The following is an 18,124-nucleotide window of genomic DNA, read 5'->3' as shown; positions in this document are numbered from 1 at the left end:
CCTCTGATGTAGATCCAGCAACAGCGCTTGGAGAGTAAATACATGCTGCAAACATAGTATGTGTAACAGAATCACTTCGTCATAAATCAAACCCTACAGTTCTCTCGAGAACCCGTAGTCGTTAGTGTCAGCAATGGCGGTGATGAAAAAGATCAGGAGCTCTGGTGTCCCGATGCCAGTCAGAGTGTCATGCTCAGTTTACACATGTTTGTGACCTGGGCTCAGTTGTGACATTTGTGAGTAATAGCCGGGTCCTGTGAGTTTGGGTAACTGTTGCAAATCCAGAGTGGGGTGGTTAGTACAACATGAAACACTGCAGAGGTTTCATGTCTGGCGTTTTATTGAGTGGTGGCAAAGGCTTTTTCAAGGGGAAGGATCTTCTGAAACAACTGCTCCTCTGTCAGATTTGAAGAATTCTGGGACAAGCCCCCTGAGCCCCATATGAGCAGCGGTTTGGGCAACAAAAAGCGAGTCAGAACAGAAAGGTAATATTTGCAGTCTGAAGAAGAAATGCGTCTGTGCTTACCAATGGGCCGTGTGGTAAGCAACTGGCAGTTGAGGTCTAAAGTTGACAGCTTTGAGGGGCCTGAAACTGAAAACCCTGTCAGTCAATCCCACTCTTAGCCTTAGGGACAATGACGGGAAGCAGCTAAAGGTTTCTTGCTCTACTTTCCTTTTGAAATGACCCTTTTTTCCTGAATGTGTTCAGTGAACAAAGGACTGGGATTTTTCAGTTCCTGCTGCAAGGGTCTTTTAGCATCACAGAAAAATCACGTACCTCACAGATACAGGAGTGCACTTGCATAGGCCCAAATGAAAAAAGATTTATGAAACAATCTGACATTACCCTGTGATCTGAACTGTCTGAGTCACAGAGTCATGACAAATGTACTGCAAAGAAAGTGAACAGTTTCATTTGGGTAGATTTCAACCAGACAAGTAACGTGGCCTTTCCATTAATGGCCTCATTTACGGTGTGACACAAGACAAACTAGTTAAAGGCCTTCTACGCTGCCCTGACTCAATCAGGCAGTTTTAGTGTACTCAGTCAAACAGGGGCTAATTTCCTCACCATTAATCACAGCAGCCCTTGCACTGACAGATGGGAAGAGTCTTACAGATCATGAAGATTAATGTGACGGCCTGTGCATCTCTTAGGTTCAGTAGTGCTCGCCAGCAGATACAGCCAGTTCCAAATATGAAGTACTTTGTATGGAGTACTTGGAGCTTGCTATGTGGTGCACAATAGGTTAAATGACTTTAGAGCTTAGAAAAATGTCAACGCACCTACTGTATGTCCATTTATCCAATGATATATGGTCTTGAAAAAGATTGTTGCGCCGGATGCTGAGGGTTGAGATCTAGCATACTTTGGGTCCCTTAGGATGGAACTCTTCTGGTCATTGATAATCTTAAAATGTAAAACTAGGAATATTTTCCTTGGTCTCCCAAATGCCTGTTAATATGCCTGAGGAAATCAAAACACACTTCGAATATTGCTAAATTATGTTTAACTAGACCAAATAAAAAAAACTACTTTTTTAAGTCTTTGGATTGCCAATGAAAACTTCTGCTAAGAGCCAAATTTGGCCCACAGGCCCCCTCTTTGGACAGTCTTAGTCTCAACACAAAGTAATGTGCTCTCGAGGTAGACAGTCCAAATCTCCCCCTTCTGAGAGGGGTTGGGTAAAAAGGAGTGCACTGGCCGTGATGGCAGATACTGACCTGAACGTGTTTGCTCTAGCTCAAAATGAATGGCTGGACTCCTCTCTGAGTTTAGCGCCAGACATTTTAAACAGAGTATGCGGTTACCAGCTGCTCTCATACCCCGGCAGCAACTAATTCTCCCTGCAAAGACAGACCAAATCTCAACTTCCCTGTTAAATCCATCCTTTACACACACTTGCATAGACTCCGCACACTTGATACTCTGAACTGCAAATAAAGTGGATCAGGGCAGACACAAATAACTCCACAAAAGTTTCAAGTGATTCCAGCAGACCTCTTAATTCCACAGTGGCCAGTTGTTTGCTCCTAGCATCTCCAGATGACGGGATTTGAGACAGACTGTCTCACAACGGTTGTGACACCTCTTTAAGGGCTGTGTCCTTTTTCAGTCTGACGATATGCCTCTATATCAATTTAATCCTCACTCTAAATTTGGCTTGCCTGGGATTATGCTACAGCCATACAAATGTCCATATTCATACCAAAATCTCCTTTGAATGCAATGAGGGTCCAGTATTGATGTTTTGCAGTCATGTGACCACTAACTAAAAGACACCATCTAGCAATCAGTAGGTTAAAAGCAAGCAAGTAAAAAATGCATGGTCCCTGACCAGATAATGTGTAGTTGTGTAGGTTAATGATAATCACTGTGAAACTAATTGCTTAACGCAGACTTAGATGGCGGTGAGTCACTCACAGGAAACCATTCAATTCAATTCAGTTTAATCCAGTTCAGGTCAATTCAGGTTTATTTATGTACCACAACAACCAGCACCACAATGTACAAAATCAGGCACTTTATACTATAGAAGGAAACTACAGGATATCCTGACCATTTGGTGAAAACATCCTCGCTTTGGTCACTAGCAGATCGCTGCAGTCACCAGTTTGTCGACAAACACTTGCGAACTGTTCTCAGAGCAGTAGTGAAACTGAGAAATGCAACACACACTGGAAACAGACACCATCTGCCTTGAAATTAAAAGTTGTACCATTTGAAATGTGTTAGCTTCAGTCGGTTTCACTTCCAGCAACCTCCAGGAACCACTTACCAAGGAGTTGGGTCCAACATTCAATGTGATGGAGAACTCTCAAACAATGTGAGTATTACGTCACATAAGAAACTTCCATACAATCTGATATATTTAACAATACTAAAGTTGAAGAGGGAAAGGGACAGAAAAAAGATTAGAAACCAGATACAGATGAAATCTCAGTGACATTTGGCAAGTTTGAGCAATGACAGGTGTATTAACCGAAACAAAGTAGGACGGTAGGATGGAAACTATTGTGAGGTAAGTGACTGAAGCGACTATTCATGGGAATAATAAAGAATACTTCTGACTATAAATCACAGGATGGGAACTGTACAAAAACCTTACAAACAGTGCTGCAAATTGTCTTTCAAAATGTCATCAGAAAGGAGACGTGACAAGCTTGTATACAAAAATAATACAATCTACTGTCATGCACAATTCCCAGTTGCATTTGTGATCCAAGCTAGCACCCTACATCATCTAGATATTTTCCATAATCTTACTAATGGGTGGGGGGGGAATCCATACTTTTCCCTAGGGATTGCAAACATCATCTCACCTCATCCAAAAGTTATTTCCCTCAGAGTCACAAATGTTCACATCTTGACAGTGCTAAAGCAAATTTCTATGCAATATATCTAGTAATTGTCCAAAAATCTCACTAAAAAAAACTAAAATATCACTCTCAAGGTGGTGGTAGAAGAAAACGCAAAGGAGTCTGAAAGCCAATAGGATTCATCCTCAACAAATTCCTTAGTAATTTTAATGCCAGCCAACCATCTAACTGACAGACAGATATTACTATCCATGGAGACATGGCACAAGCATGGTTAAAAATGTCACAAGTGCAGTGCCTCATCGTATGGGTTGACTGCATGGAGATGCTATTAGAGGCAGAAGAGCTGGCAGCGGAGCAAACAGCCGTTTGTAGTGAAAGGCCCTCCCGTCGTGAGTCAAACATGCTGTCTCATGAAGATGACAAGGCCCCCCATCAAACACATCCACACACAAAGGGGATCTTTGGGATGCTGACAATGTTGGCCTTTCATTGAACGGCCATGGGTGCTTCAAAAGGGCACCCAGCACACACCCCCACCGGACTTCGAGCTTCAACTCGTTGCCATGGCTTGAATTTAAAAAAGAAAAAAAAAAGAGCCCCATCATAAGGCTATTAATCCAAATCAAAATCAAATAACAATATGCTTGATTACCTCTGATTTAACTTAGTGTGATGACGGAGAAAGGAGGCAAGTCTAGTCTGCTTTAGAAGGAGGAGGCAAAGAAAGCGAGGATAGCAGAAGGAGGCAAAAGATCATGAAACAGTTCACTTGCAGTTTTGCTGTTTAATTTCAAGCTCTATTAACTACAGGCTAATAGAAGACTCACCCAGGAATTCTACAAAATCACAAAAGGTTTGCTGCTTGGTCCATCAAGCCTATATCTCACTAAAGTTATTAGTTTCCGTGTACCAAGGGTCAATACATCAGTGTGCAGGCAGACTGAGTGTTGGCTGGGAAACTCCATTACTCTCCATGAACAATAAAGCTTTCTACACATGTTTTGTGACGGCAGCAGCTTCTGCATTTTTTGTTTAGAGACCCAGTGCAACAGGACTGTGCATAAGCTGACCAGCATACATGCAGAGCAACAAGAAACAACCTACGTTTTTTTCCTAACTTGCAAAATCCCCTGTGTGTCTTTAAAGATGTTCTTTTCAAAACACTCTCCATCATGGTTTATATTTGATTTTGCATACACGTTTTTTCCAGAATTTTATGGGGCATCTCTTTCCATGGGCGGAGTACCTTTGATTTGTGGCTTTCCTAACCTAGGCACAGTATCAATGCTTAGACTCCCCTCTGTCAAGGCTTTTGCTGCAGCTGAACATCGGGTTGTGCCAGAGACACAATACTCTCCTCAGGGCTTGGACTTGAGCTCACTGTTGGCAGGAATTCGGTTTTGGACACTTTAACCTGCCAGCAAATCTGGGTGGGCAGCTGGTAGTAACCTGAGACCCATCAGATCATCGCCAAGTTCTAACTCGGTGCTGTCCCAGGGGCACTATTTCTAACCTTACAGCCCGGTGCCCGACCTTACCGCGACGACTCTCTCTACGCTTCAGAATGCCACACTGAGCCCACAAGTAGAATTTGTGGGGGGGAAAAAAATTGCATCTAAGTTTTGCTGGTCAAAAAGACCAAAACGTTTATTCTTAAAGAAATCAAATTCTACAATAAGTCAAGTGTGTCCTGCACAGTTCTCCGCAGTAATACCAAATTGGCTTAGAAAGTCACTTGATTATGACAGACTGATTGCTCTCACCGCTGATGTTGAATGGTGAAACACTGTCTACTTACATTGGATTTTCTTTCTTGGCTTGGATCGGGACTGGAAGGCTGAGCTACGAGGCATTCCTGAATCAGCTCCCATGGTTTATTCATTACCAGACCCACACCCACACTCAGGCTCTCTTTCAGGTGCAGAAAATAGAATTCTCTTAACTATGTAAAATCATATGCATTGGTGGGATGCAGTTTCTGAAGTATTTTCATTATGCTGTAGTTCCAAGAACTCAGTGTACTACTTATATTTACCAGATCAATTTACCACATCAGTTATTTGACATTGCTGTTGCTTCATTTATTATGAAAAGACCATTTTCTTTTTTAAACAACCAACTTATTTTGTGCAGATACAGAAGTTAAGAGGCTTGCAGCACATTACAGTATGAGGTAGTGTTCTGGGTGGAGGTATTCAACTGTGCAATGCAGTCAGAGACAGCAGGCACTTTCTCCCTAGTTGCCTTTAGTATACAACTTTAAATCCAAGCACAACACCAAGTTGGTTCATGACTCAGAGCGTAGCCTTGCTTGTCCAGTCTTGGAGTGCCAGTGTTTACAGACAGGACTGACTAATACCTTCAACGTCGATCTTATGTCATAATGACGAAAGGCTGAGGCTTTGTTGATACATAACTGGCTAAATTATTCTGGTCTTGTTTACAGTGTACTTAGAGCTCTGTTAGGAAAACGTTTAAGACTCATTTCTGAAATATCAATATTTGCATGATACATTAAAAGTAACACAGGGATTTACTGGTACCGTTTGCAGGGCGGACCAGAAAGACCCAGAGATTCTTTTGTAAAATATCACTTGGTGATGCACAGCTCTGTAGGTTTGTTGTGCTTCGAGAAAAGACGTAAACAAGCACATATCCTTACTTGTATGAATAATCACATGTGCTTTGTTCTTTTAAACACGGGTCATGCACCAGCCAACCACCTGTCAGCAGCTGCAAGGTGTTGGAGACCGCCTGCTGATTGATTTGGCACTAGTGCACAGTTCAGACACTCAACCAGACATTCAATAACAGTGCACATTGCTAAGTAAATGAAAGAGGAGCAGTTAACATCAAACAAAGAAAATTACATTAAGGGGAAGGGCAATCTGAGAAGAAGCTGCCAACTTAGTCTAACTTTTCTGGGCATACAGCACAGGTGGCAGATATATGTACCAGTACTTACTGTTTTGTCTACTTTGTTAACTAATATAAATACACTTCTAAAAAGACTGGCTTTTCTGCAGCCATGTTGGACTTTTTGCCTGCAAGTGGTCGATAAATGGAAAAGAAAAGAATAAAAGATGGAGACATGTCTCTAAAGATTAAGGGAAACGGTATCCATCATTTACTGAGGACAAAAAGTTAGTGGCACAATGTCAAAGTAGAGTTTTGACTGAAGGATAAACTTGCATTCCTTTGTATATTTACGATCAATGGTTTAATCTGACGATCCCAACATGCTAATCTGTCATTAAAAAAATATTACATTTAATTGCAGTTACAATTACAGTTTAACTTGGATGGCCCAATGGCCAAATGAATATTGGCTCCAGGTGGCTGTAGCATCAAAAACTCAAGTTTGCTAAAAAAGGAAAAGTCCGCAGCTACTGTTATGGCTCTCACGTTCACAGCTGTCCGCGCCTAGTTGGCAGAGATCAGCATGTTAAACAGCTTGTACAAAACCTCTTCAGATGGTTTAATTCAAATAATTTACAAAGGCTGCAACAAGTTTTATTTAATTAATTAAGTGGAATCATTGAAAATTTACAGGTGTAGCAAAGGTCAATGTAAAAAGTAAGTGTTGCATATTTTAATTGAATACCTGGTGCTGAAATCCAGTCTGTCTTGTAGTGTTCTATTATACACATAACTACAATCTGACCCTGACACAATGACTTTACTGAGAGTGAAAGGATGAATAAAATCACGTTCAGGGTAATTGTACTGCTTTAACTAGGCGGGCAACCTTCCTGCCAAGACTGAATCAATGACTACCTCATTAAACATAAGCCATGTGCCTGCTTTGAAGGCTCCTGAAAACCTAAGAGCAGGTGTGAACTCTCTGTGCCGTTCCATGAAATTGCTTCTTTAACACCTTTAGACTTATTTGTAATCCTTAAAAAAAAGTCTGCATTTCAATTAAAAGTTTTTCACAAGCAAAAATCCCTACATTGCTAAGAGATATTTGACAGCACAACAGAAGCTCCCAAAAGACTTCTGCATTAGACCAAATGTTGTGGACTTTGGAGTGAGCCAAAGCAAGAACAGGTGCGTGGCTATTTGGGGTTTTTATAGTGCAGATGTAGTTAAGAGCATGCGTGAAAGGAAATTAAACAAAGGTAGATGGGAAACTAATTTCAAGGAGGTGGGAGATGATGCCTGAGATAAACAGTTATTCTGCATGTGTTCAACTCATCAATCATCCGGATTCATTTGGGGATGTGAGAGAAAAAGGGGAATCAGCTGCTAGTGTGAGTGTTGATCCTCGAATTCCAATAGCAGGTGTTGGGGACCGATCTGGTTCACTTGATTGTATCCTGGGTTTTGTGGCATACATGACTTACATGCATGTGTCCCCACACGGAAATGAGCATGTTGTACATATGTGCAGCTGTCACAAATAGGGATTGCTAGAGAGATGCCAGTGCTCAACTTAGGGTACCAACGCAGAAGTATTCAGCTCATGGTTTTTTTCCATTGATCTCTCCCATTATCACCTATATTCCCTTATGAGATCTGTTTCTGAGGCCAGATTTGCACAAAGTCAGCCTCGGGGGATCATACTTTCAATTGACAGCATTTATAGACATAGAAGGTTTAATACACGCCGTGTCTCCGGTTAGTCTTTCCGGTTAGCTCGGTGCTAGTAACAAGAACCTGATTAGAACATTCCAGTATTACAGTCATGTTCTCAGTGCTAAGCTAGACACCATCAGTAAACCCATTTACATGTTCTTAAAATTCTAGTATTACACTTCACTAAATCAGATGCACAAAGCAGCTGCCTCGCTGCAAAATTTGCCATGAGCCATATAGCCGGGGAGCTGAAGTCTCTGGGGTTTGAATGTCCGGGTTCAGCAAACAAAAGAAGTATTGATTACACCACGCCGGGTTGTTTCTCCCTGAAGGTTGCTAATAGCTCCCACATTGTAAACATTTCACCGCAAGCCTTTATTCGAGGAAATGTTTCCCAGAAGAAGAGGAAGCCATTGGCACCCATCAATCCCACGGTACAAGAGTGTGTCTTGGCCTGACGTTGCTGGTAACTTGTCAGCGGTAAGAAGAGAAGATGCAAGGCGGAAAATGCTGGACTGCTGAGAAGGAAGAGAGTCTGTGTCCCTGCAGCTACGAGGCGCAGTGCAGAACGTGGTTCCACAAGATTTACAAAATGCGTCGTAAGCCAAGATCTGTACCACATGGGCAAAAGAAAAATATGCTCAAACGAGGCAAACATTTTATTTTGGTTTGGGGCAAAAAACTAAATGACACTTCATCTTCTATGCAACCAGTGACACTTATGACTCTTGGCATTTCTTGACAGAGACATTTCATACGAGTTTGCTTACTTAAGAGCCATTTGGGGAAATTACATATTGCGCGCACCAGCACGAACAATTGAAAATGTATATGTCAAGTTTATTTGACGCAGTTTTAAAGGTACAAATTTGACACTGGTGTTTATTGAAATGACCTGGTGTGCAGAGTTGACCGGGGTTGTTTTCAGGATTTTAAAGTCAGCTGGAGACTAATCCCACTCACACTGCCACCTCACCAGTACTCCAAGAATTGTAAGGGTTGCATTGCAGAACATGCATTTCATTCCCTGCACCCACTGTAGCCAACTTCTTCCAGCCGAGAATGCCTCAAAAATCGCTTTCTGTTCTTTGTTACGAAACTGAAAGCTCTAAACTTTGTGTGCAAAGTTTCTCAAGTGTGTATCATAATGCAGATACTGCAAATAGTATTGTTAGGATGTCTTTCAGCACCATCTCAATGGGATTTAAGCATCACAACAGATGGCCAGAAATCTCATGGCCTCCACCCCCTCTTACTATTTTAGTCTCAAGTGTTGTTCTGCTGCCTGCCTCGCAGTTCTGATGAGAGCTCTCTCAGGTCAGAGGCCTTGTTCACTCTAAGGGCACCAGACCATAAACAAGCGAGCCGCCATTACCCCATCTTCGCCTTCTGTTTGTCAGTTTTGACGTCAGAGCATGGTATCTGTGGCATCTCCAAAGAGCCTTGAGAGTCTGGAAAGGTGGCGATTGATAGATGAGCTTGGGGAGTCATCAAACATCCCTCAGCCGTCTGTCTCTGAGCCTTGTCTGTGCCAGACAGCAGAGTCTGTCTGTCTGCCTGCCCACCCGACCGCGTGCACGTCCTGGCTTTGGCAAAGCTTGTCAGCACTGAGTAGCTGACGCGATGGCGAGGTGTTGTGTGCAAGTGTGTGATGACCTAAGGTCAGTCCCACCTGGACCTAAGCCATCAGACACTGTTGAATGTAGCCTGCTGAATATCAGACAGCTGCATCAATTTTAAAAAACTGCACTGATTGGAACACAATATTTACTGCATTTGGGTTAAAAATGCTTGAGCAGCAGCATTTTAGGGCATATTAGGGCACATCTTCCATAGTAGTAATAATAATAGTACTAATAGCACAATAATAGCACTTGTTCCTGTGCCCGAATCTACAATAGCTGCCAAAATTGCCAGGCCAGTTAAACAAACCTGGGTATTAATTACTCCAGGCTGTTTCAGGTTGGTGAAAGAAAAATATCCCAGCAGGATTCTTGCAGCCAGTGGTGTAGAACCTTAAAGGATATGGAGCTTAGGGTCTTGGCTCTAGGGCAGCAGAAAAAAGAAAAGAAAACATTACATAAAATAATTTGAAAACCCCTCAAAAACACAGAACATGATCCAGCAAGATTTGGGCAGGAGCCAGTTTAGCCTGTGCAAAAGTGAGGTGGCACACAAGTCCTAATTGAGACTGTCAGTCTCTGCCAGAGCCACTTTGATGTGGACCACTGCACAGCTGCGAGCGGACTGTCAAAATGTTCTAAGCAAGCACAGGAGTGACTGTTTAAGAAGGAGATGGGTTTCTGCAGGATAAGGCGAAGATGAATTTTCCCAAGCTTTTTTATATACACCGCACAATCTGCAGCCTCACAGGGAAACAATTTAAAACAAAAAAAAGACTCATTCATTGAAGCAGGGCAGCGATTCAGCTGCATAGTGAGGTGTGTTTTGACACAAATAAGTGATGAGTCGGTGTGTTTTTTACAGCATGTAACAGTGGTGATAAAATAGCCAGGACAGCAGTGCCAATGAATGAGCCATGGCATGCCGCAGCATGGGTAATACGGCGCACAATATGGTAGCCACATCCTATTGACACCCCTCAAGGGTAAACACAGACGCAGAACAGAAAGAACACACAAGCCAGCCTCTCAGCTTCCCCCTCTCTCTGTCATCTGTTTTCTGTTTCGCTGGCGCTCTCTCGGCTAAGCAGCAGCAGCCGGGACAGGCCCTGCGGCACAGCTCCAACGCCCTCACCTTCTCTAATCCCCACCCGCCCCCAGCACAGACACCCCGGAGGTGAAACAGACACGCACCTGTCAGCGAGGATTCGTTTAATCTCATCGATATATTATAAAAGACCCCCCTGACACCCACGCTCGAGTCTGTTCACAAAGAGCAGAGAAAATGCTGCCTGCTTGCTCACGCACTGAATGTGGGGATGTTTCTGTATGACACCGCAGAAATAATAATAACTCATTTAATGTAATGTGAGAAATAGTAAAAATGTGACTTATGGAAATGGCCCCTCCCCCCACCCACCCACCATGAGAGAGGAAACAGTTTTTTCGGGTATTTTGTTCCTCAATAAATGTCTTTGAAATTAACATGAGCACACACGCGAGCATGCAGGCAACCTTTGCCACATAACACACATGGGTCAACATTAATCAACTCATCAGCACTTTTGATAGCTTAGCTGACATTGATCCCAACCACCAAATAATTTTAAAGAAAGAGTGTTAATCCCCCATCTTGGCAGCCATACAGGATATATAGTTCACTAGCTTGTCTGTCTACATAAGAGGATTTTTCTGCTCTTGATTAAATATTAGCTGATTAGTAACATCTTAAACCAAATGTAAAGTACCTATGAAGTAGCGCTTGATAAACCACAGCTGAAAAAACACGTTACCTATAACACTGATTCAGAAAGTGAGGATTTAATATATAACAAACACAAGCTATCAGTTTGAAGGGTGGGACTATAGCCTGCCAGAGCTAGCTGACGTGAACAAAGTTTATGACAGCTTAGCGACACATTACTTAGCGACAATTACCTTAGCGACACATTTTTAAATGTCTAATAACGCTAGCTAAGCTAAGTCAAAGAGAGAATAAACAAGAAAGGGGAAGTAACTTTACTTGGGCTGAAAACTTGTTATGTGGCTCTAAGTGCAATTAATATGTAAATGTTTAGCTTTAAGAGCTAGCAGCTAATAGTGGCGGGGCAATGTCCTCCAGTCACTGTGATAAAACAACTCTTTTTTCACCTTACTCACCAGAACGGCGCCCTCTCTTATTATATATGAAGAGCAGATTTTTCCTTTTCTGCGTGAGATAGCAAATACTTGGACAGTGTGGACAGACACTGTCCCGTTGTAAGATAACTAACTAGCTAGTTAGCGAATGGGTCTCAAGATGCTGAGGGAGACTGTGGGAAAATGCAAGCAGCTGGAGAGATGAGGATAGTACTAAATTAAATGAATTGCAGAGGTGAAACTGCACTTAAGACATTTTATTGTATATGGGGATTATTTGGATTAGATTTTTTTTTTGATGAACAGAAATCTGTTTTTAAGGAGAACTAGTTTAAATCCAGGTTTAAGCAAAGAACATATGAAGTTAATTACAAGATAATAAGAAATAAAGTGTAGTAATTCAATGCCTTCAAGCTTAAGCTACTGAAGTAGTCCCATTAAAAGAAGTATACCTGTTACAACACTTCCAGCTTGTTTATATAAAATAAAAATCTGCGAAGCACAGCTGGAGGCCTCATAACCATCAGCCATTCCTTAAAGGCAGTTCTCTGGCTTGCTATTATTTCTAAGTGTCATTTCTTTCCTGAACAGAGCCTCTGTTGTTTTCAGTGACATGCGTGGTGTGCCACATTCACTTAATGAAGCATGCTGACTTCCTTACTCCCCATCGTGCCTGCACGGCCTCTCGGAAGACTGTGGAGTGTGAGGAGGAAGGAAGGAGGCTATAAAAGGACACTAAAAGGACTGCAACACAGGAGTGTTGGGCTGGCAGTGCCCTGCTTGGCTTGTTTACCACAAGCTCCTGCTAATGTAGAACCTTAAAGCTCAAGTGTGGCTGATTTGTGTCTCAGGAAAGAAGGTGTGTAAAAGCTAATGCTGTACACAGCCCTTATTCTGGACTGTATAAAGTGTCACCAAATGTTACCCAGAACTTGTCTGTTTGTAATGCCATGCGGTCTTATTTACAACTGTAAAATTGAGCAATGGCTTTTCAGAGCCTGTTTGCATTAGGAATCTGTGCACAGCTGCATTTTCCAACATCAACAACAATATGCTTTGGTAATAGTGTCTGTTTGCTATACTGGAAGCCTATTACTAAGCAATCTGTCTCCTTTAGTACATTTACAGATTTTCCCCCACTGCAAAGGATGAGCAACCTTGAAATTCCTTGTGATGGTCTGTGATAAAGTCAAGGCACTGTCTTGTCTTAAACCCCCCTGAGAGGAGGGTTTCAATGAGCAGACAGGAGCCAGAGCAGTGGCCCACATGAGAGAGTCTGTGATGGAAACCCCTCTGTACACACTGCAAATCAAAGCAAAGCCATGTAAGTGTTTTTCCACACACTTTCAAGAGACAGGGAGGAATGGACCAATACGCTACTGCAGTCTGGTCTCCTGTGAATGCCTCGGTGTGAATGGCTTGAAATGTGCACCCAAAATAGTAAAAAAAACACCCAGCAGGTCAAGGAAAGACGTGCTACAAAGAGAAAATCACTGACCTGCTGCTGAGTGTCACATAAGGCAAAAGCACAAACAGTGTAAGAAAATCAGGTTGGAAAATATCTGGTAGTTAGACTATTTGAGCAATTTTGTATAAAAGACAAAACCTGGAATGTACCTACAACAGACTCCACAGCAAAAACAGTGTGCACACAAACTACGATTGGTACGGCAAGTTCGCAAGATTTGCCTGTTTAGAAAAGCATATGTTAGAACTTGACCACATATTCTTCCAGTAATGCTTAAGAGCTGTTTGCTATATTAGATATGACGCAAGCACTGGTTGTGAGGGGGAAAATATGTATTCCCCAACTGGTTGGTAAGTGGTTCCCAGAACTTCCAGCAACCACTCATTAACCAGCTAGGAAAATCACATGTTTCCCCCGACGATCAGTGGTTGCCAGATGGTTGCAGACTAGCCTCTAGGCCTGTGTGACTGGGACCATATTCACTAGATCCGGTCCAAAATGGTGACCAAGTTAACGTCTCGTTAGCTATTAGCAAAGCTTCAAAAGCAGACAAAATTTGATTATAAATACATACCTTTTGTTTATTAATGTAAATTTATTGTCTTTGATTATATTGATTATAAACCAGAAGATGGCATAGGTGCTAGCATTCTACCAAGATGGCATGCTAGCTTGCATGCAGTGTGCTAAAACAGGGGAGCTACTAGCGTGACTGACTAGTACACATGATATATGGTGCTGAAGATATGGTACCTAAGGTTTTCTTCCTTAGGTAATTACAGTAGAGCCAATATAAGTTGCACCTTCAGATCTTAGCACCTAACTTGATGAGAATGTTACAGTTTTATCCAAAAGTATTTTAATAACGCGCATTAATTTTATTACTTTTAGCTGCATGGCTCATTTTTAAAGTTAAAAAAGTATTTCTTATCCGAATACATCATATATTTGTTACAAAAATCACATTTTACCACATTGTAAAGTTAGCTAAAATAGCTTGCAGTCTTATGTTCATATCGCCATTTCACACTGAGCAACATGTGCAATAATGGAGTCGTATTTCTGATCTTGTTCAAAGTCTACATTTACATATTACTACATGCAATCGTATAGAAGTATTATAAATAGATAAAAGAGTCCCATTTAAATCAATGCAAAAACAAAGTACACAATTAATATCACAAAAAACTCGCTAACAACAGAGAATTCATGCTGATTTCATAAACAATTCCACGTATTTAACACCAGTTGATCTGCTGGAGATGTTACATCTCCTGAATTCATGGACAAGCTTTCTTCTGTACAGCCTGGTTTTTGATACCAAAAACAGGCCCGTCTTTGATACCGACTGCAAATATTGACTTCTCCAGGATGGTTTCGCTGCGGCCTAGGGTTGAAGGGGCTTAGACCTCCCCTGCTCTCGGGACTGCTCCCCACACCTGCTGTGGTCGACAACCTTATTTACACCAGCACCCATTGGAAATGTCAGTATGGGGTGCAGGAAAGCCAGAGATGTACAGGACTCAGGTACGCATATAAACAGTGCATACGTATGCAAACCAACACACACTCTTCTCTGTTTCATCTCCAGCCTGGGATTTTTGGGCGTCTGACAGGGGCTGCTTTCTTGCTGAAAAGTAGGAGTCAAGCCAAAAGGTCTGTCTAACGCAAGCTTGAATTTTTGCACGCACATCTACACACATACACGCAACAACCAAGCTACAAGACCTAACCGACATATTCAATATTTGTAGACATCAATAATGGGCAAAACCTGACCTGCTCCATCTGAGCGGCATGTTTAGAGTTTCAGAGGCCTCTGAAGAATTTGGCGAGCGCAGGTAAAATCCCAGCTACCCGTAACGAAACTGTGTCACCAGAGAGTCCACACCGAGCGTAACAAGTCACACCGGTGCCCTGCCATACTCAGGACAGAGAAGGCACGCTAAGGCAAAAGTCCTCAGGGTGAAACCATTTCAGGACTTGGACATTTGGTCACAGCAGATAGAACAGTATACCATTTACCATCATCAAAGCATGCTAAACAGAGAAGGCACAGTCAACTCTCAGAGGGCCTGCTATTTTCATGAACCATTTAATGTGGCCTCCAAAGACATTTCTATAATTTATCATTCTGAAGCGTCACAGAAAACCCTTTTTGGAGAGCGCATGCTAAAAACCCCAGTTTGCTTCCCGTTATTTCCCTCCAAGTCTGAGGCAAAAAGCCAAATAAATCTTTTTTTTTTTTATTTGAGGCCTGTTTGAGGAGGAATTTGGGGACCTGAACCTTCTCATGGGGAAATCCATATCAGCAACACGCACACACAGGCTGCTCTGGTTTAAACAAAGTGTATTTTTTCCCCTCACCAGTTCTGCTTTTCTCATTGCTGCTTATTTCGGTCACTTTTATTCATTTATTTATTTATTTTTTGCCTCACCCAGTCGATAAATCCATTCAGTAGACCCTAAAAAGCTTGCGTCCCTATGCTCCTCTCGCTGAAGCTGCAGAGAGCCTTTGAGAGGAAGAAAGAGGCAACTGGACAAAGCAGACAAGGGGGAACACTGGTGGAAAGGAAGGGATAAATGTCCCTTGTGAGTCAAAGATTGCTTGTAAAAAGACAGCTTAGCTCCTGGCCCGGAAACCACGTAGCTAAACATGTCTTTTATGTAGCAAAGGGATTGCTGAGCAGATAACCCCCGTCAAGTATCGAATCTTTCTGTGCCGCCATTGCAAGAGTGGCGAGATCTCGTTCGGAGAAAGGAAGGGGGGGGGAAATCTGGCAGCGTGAATGCAGACAGCAGCACAAAGAGTTGACTGAACAATTATTAGGTCTCACCAGGCTTGACTGGTTTGTGTGCACATGGGAAATTCTTTAGCACATGGCAATTAAACACGGGCGGGTTGGGAAGGGCCTTCAACATGACCCAATTTTGACATCAAGCGGTGGCAAGCAGCGCCGTGATGATGTTTTGGTGACTTTTGCGTAACTTGTTTTACAAGCTATTTGCCTCTGCCATGGGAAAACTCGAAACGACACAACAAGTGTTCGCCGCAGACGCACACAGCCGAGCACTTTTTCCCCCTCAGCTTTGTTTTATGGGTACTTTAGTGGTTGACTGTGGAAAAACCACACGTTGTAATGCAAAGGCGTTTATGTTATAGATACGCACAGGTACGCGCTGTGTATTGTTACGCGTGAGCTTTTATTTGTTCCTAAAGTTTTCTGAGAGTTAGAAAGTTAACGCAGTCCAAATATTTGACACTTTTCTTTTTCGCACAAACTCCAGACATCCTTTTCCTCTTTAGAGGCACTTTATTAGTCTCCACCCTCCAGAAATCTAAGCTAAAAGTAATAATACACTCATTGTATTTATTAGATTTAAATTTATTTCAGTCCATGTGACACATCTCAAAGTCTGCCATCAGATATGGTGAGGTATTAGCAACCTTAGTGCGAATGAGAACTTGTTTCCTCACTCCTCTCCTTGTTGACTTTGGCCAACACATGCTAATCTGAGAACAGGCCAGAGGGGAGTAGTCTACCTGGGGTAGGGTGTCAGAAACCTATCGGGAGAACGATATAGCACGAGAGAGAGGTATAGAAGTTCTCACACCGGCCTTTGCACTTGCAAGATGTTGTTTTTCACCCTGAGCATCTCAGTCAGCTTCCAAGCTTGCATGTGCCCACAAATAATGTTACTTGCTATATAAAATGACTGAATGTGCACAGCCTGTGCAGAGATCGCATTTATTCAGCAGAGCCTGCCACCATAACATCACAGCCAGAGCCGCGGGGCAAATTTGCAACCTAAAACGATGCCGTATGGCCTCTGTCAGCACTGTACTCTGCTTCACGTGACACCTCTCAGAGGTACTGCAGCTTCATATCCAACTCACTGATTTTGGTCTTGCTTTGCCGCCGCTCATAAAAATGTAATCCATATAGAGTGTTCAGGGTGGTGAAGAGTTTTCATCCAACTTTGTATATTCCTTCTATTAGGAAGTCTCAGAGGACTTTGCTGAATAGACAATATGATACTCTCCTTTTACCTTTACCTGTGATATCCACCTCAGCGGAGAATTGCTATATTAAATATTAAATAATAAAGAATTTTCAGTGATTTCTTTTAATTCAGCAGCACGGTCTCAAACTGCAACTGGATCTGGTGCTGGCAAAATGTAGATTTATGGGTTTGACATTCACAAGAGTACAGCGGCTCCTGTGGGACTCAGTGTTTCTTTGGTTTAAATCTTGAGTTCCACTGAGTTATGTCGTGTTATTCCCTGTTCTCACTCAGATGAAACCTACACCCTCATATTACTGAGCCCTGACATTTGGGGTAATGCAGATGCTTTGCCAGCTCCTGCCAACTGACCTCCACCTCAAAAAAAGAAGTACCTCCCAGTTCATAGGTGGGATAGCCAACAGCGCATGACTAACTGCTTTAAGAAAACAAGTACATGATCAAGTCTATGTTACACTGGGGATCCGCGAAACCCACACATGTGAAAGACTTTCCCTCTCATTTGTTATGCTACATGAAAGTCCGTGGGAGCTGACAGCAAACGCATGCTGATGCCGAACGAGTCATTAGGGTGTCAGTATGTTTACGAAATGCTCCGTATTGCTTAAATTCAGATTGCACGTGCATTTGGATAAGTCATCTTATCTCTGGTACCAAATCCCACGGCACAACAGACTAGCGTTACGCTCCATTTAATCAGCCGAAACGAGCTTCCTGCTAATTCCTGTTTCTTCTCCGTAATTTATTTTTTTATTTATCCCCCCCACCACCACGACCACCACCATAGCTATTAAAATGTTTCACAGTAGCAGCGCAGGTGGGAAGCATGCTGGGAAGGTAATTTGTTTGAAGTTCAAGGGCAAAGAGGTGATGGGTCCTTACACATCTTTTACCATTTTTAACAGAGAGACACTATCTCTACCTGAAGCACCTCAGATCAGTCAGGCTGACACCTGGTAAATCTGCT

The 18,124-nt window shown here is 42.4% G+C and overlaps 1 protein-coding gene across 12 annotated transcripts in view; it reads right to left on the bottom strand.

Moving 5' to 3' along the window:
• col25a1 (collagen type XXV alpha 1 chain) overlaps window positions 1-18,124 on the bottom strand; it is a 153,568-nt gene that overhangs the window by 122,502 nt on the left and 12,942 nt on the right. Inside the window, exon 1 of one of the 12 annotated variants that reach the window (XM_025905489.1) lies at window positions 11,685-11,817. The exons of the other annotated variants lie outside the window; for them this stretch is intronic. The gene's annotated coding sequence lies outside the window, so the exon portion shown is untranslated. Of the gene's footprint in view, window positions 1-11,684; window positions 11,818-18,124 lie in introns of those variants that run through there. 12 annotated transcript variants of the gene reach the window in all.

This window comes from Oreochromis niloticus, linkage group LG3, assembly GCF_001858045.2.
Source record: "Oreochromis niloticus isolate F11D_XX linkage group LG3, O_niloticus_UMD_NMBU, whole genome shotgun sequence".
Lineage (NCBI taxonomy): Eukaryota > Metazoa > Chordata > Actinopteri > Cichliformes > Cichlidae > Oreochromis > Oreochromis niloticus.
The sequence above is the reverse complement of the archived record's forward strand: the minus strand, read 5'-3'. Positions and strand labels throughout refer to the sequence as shown.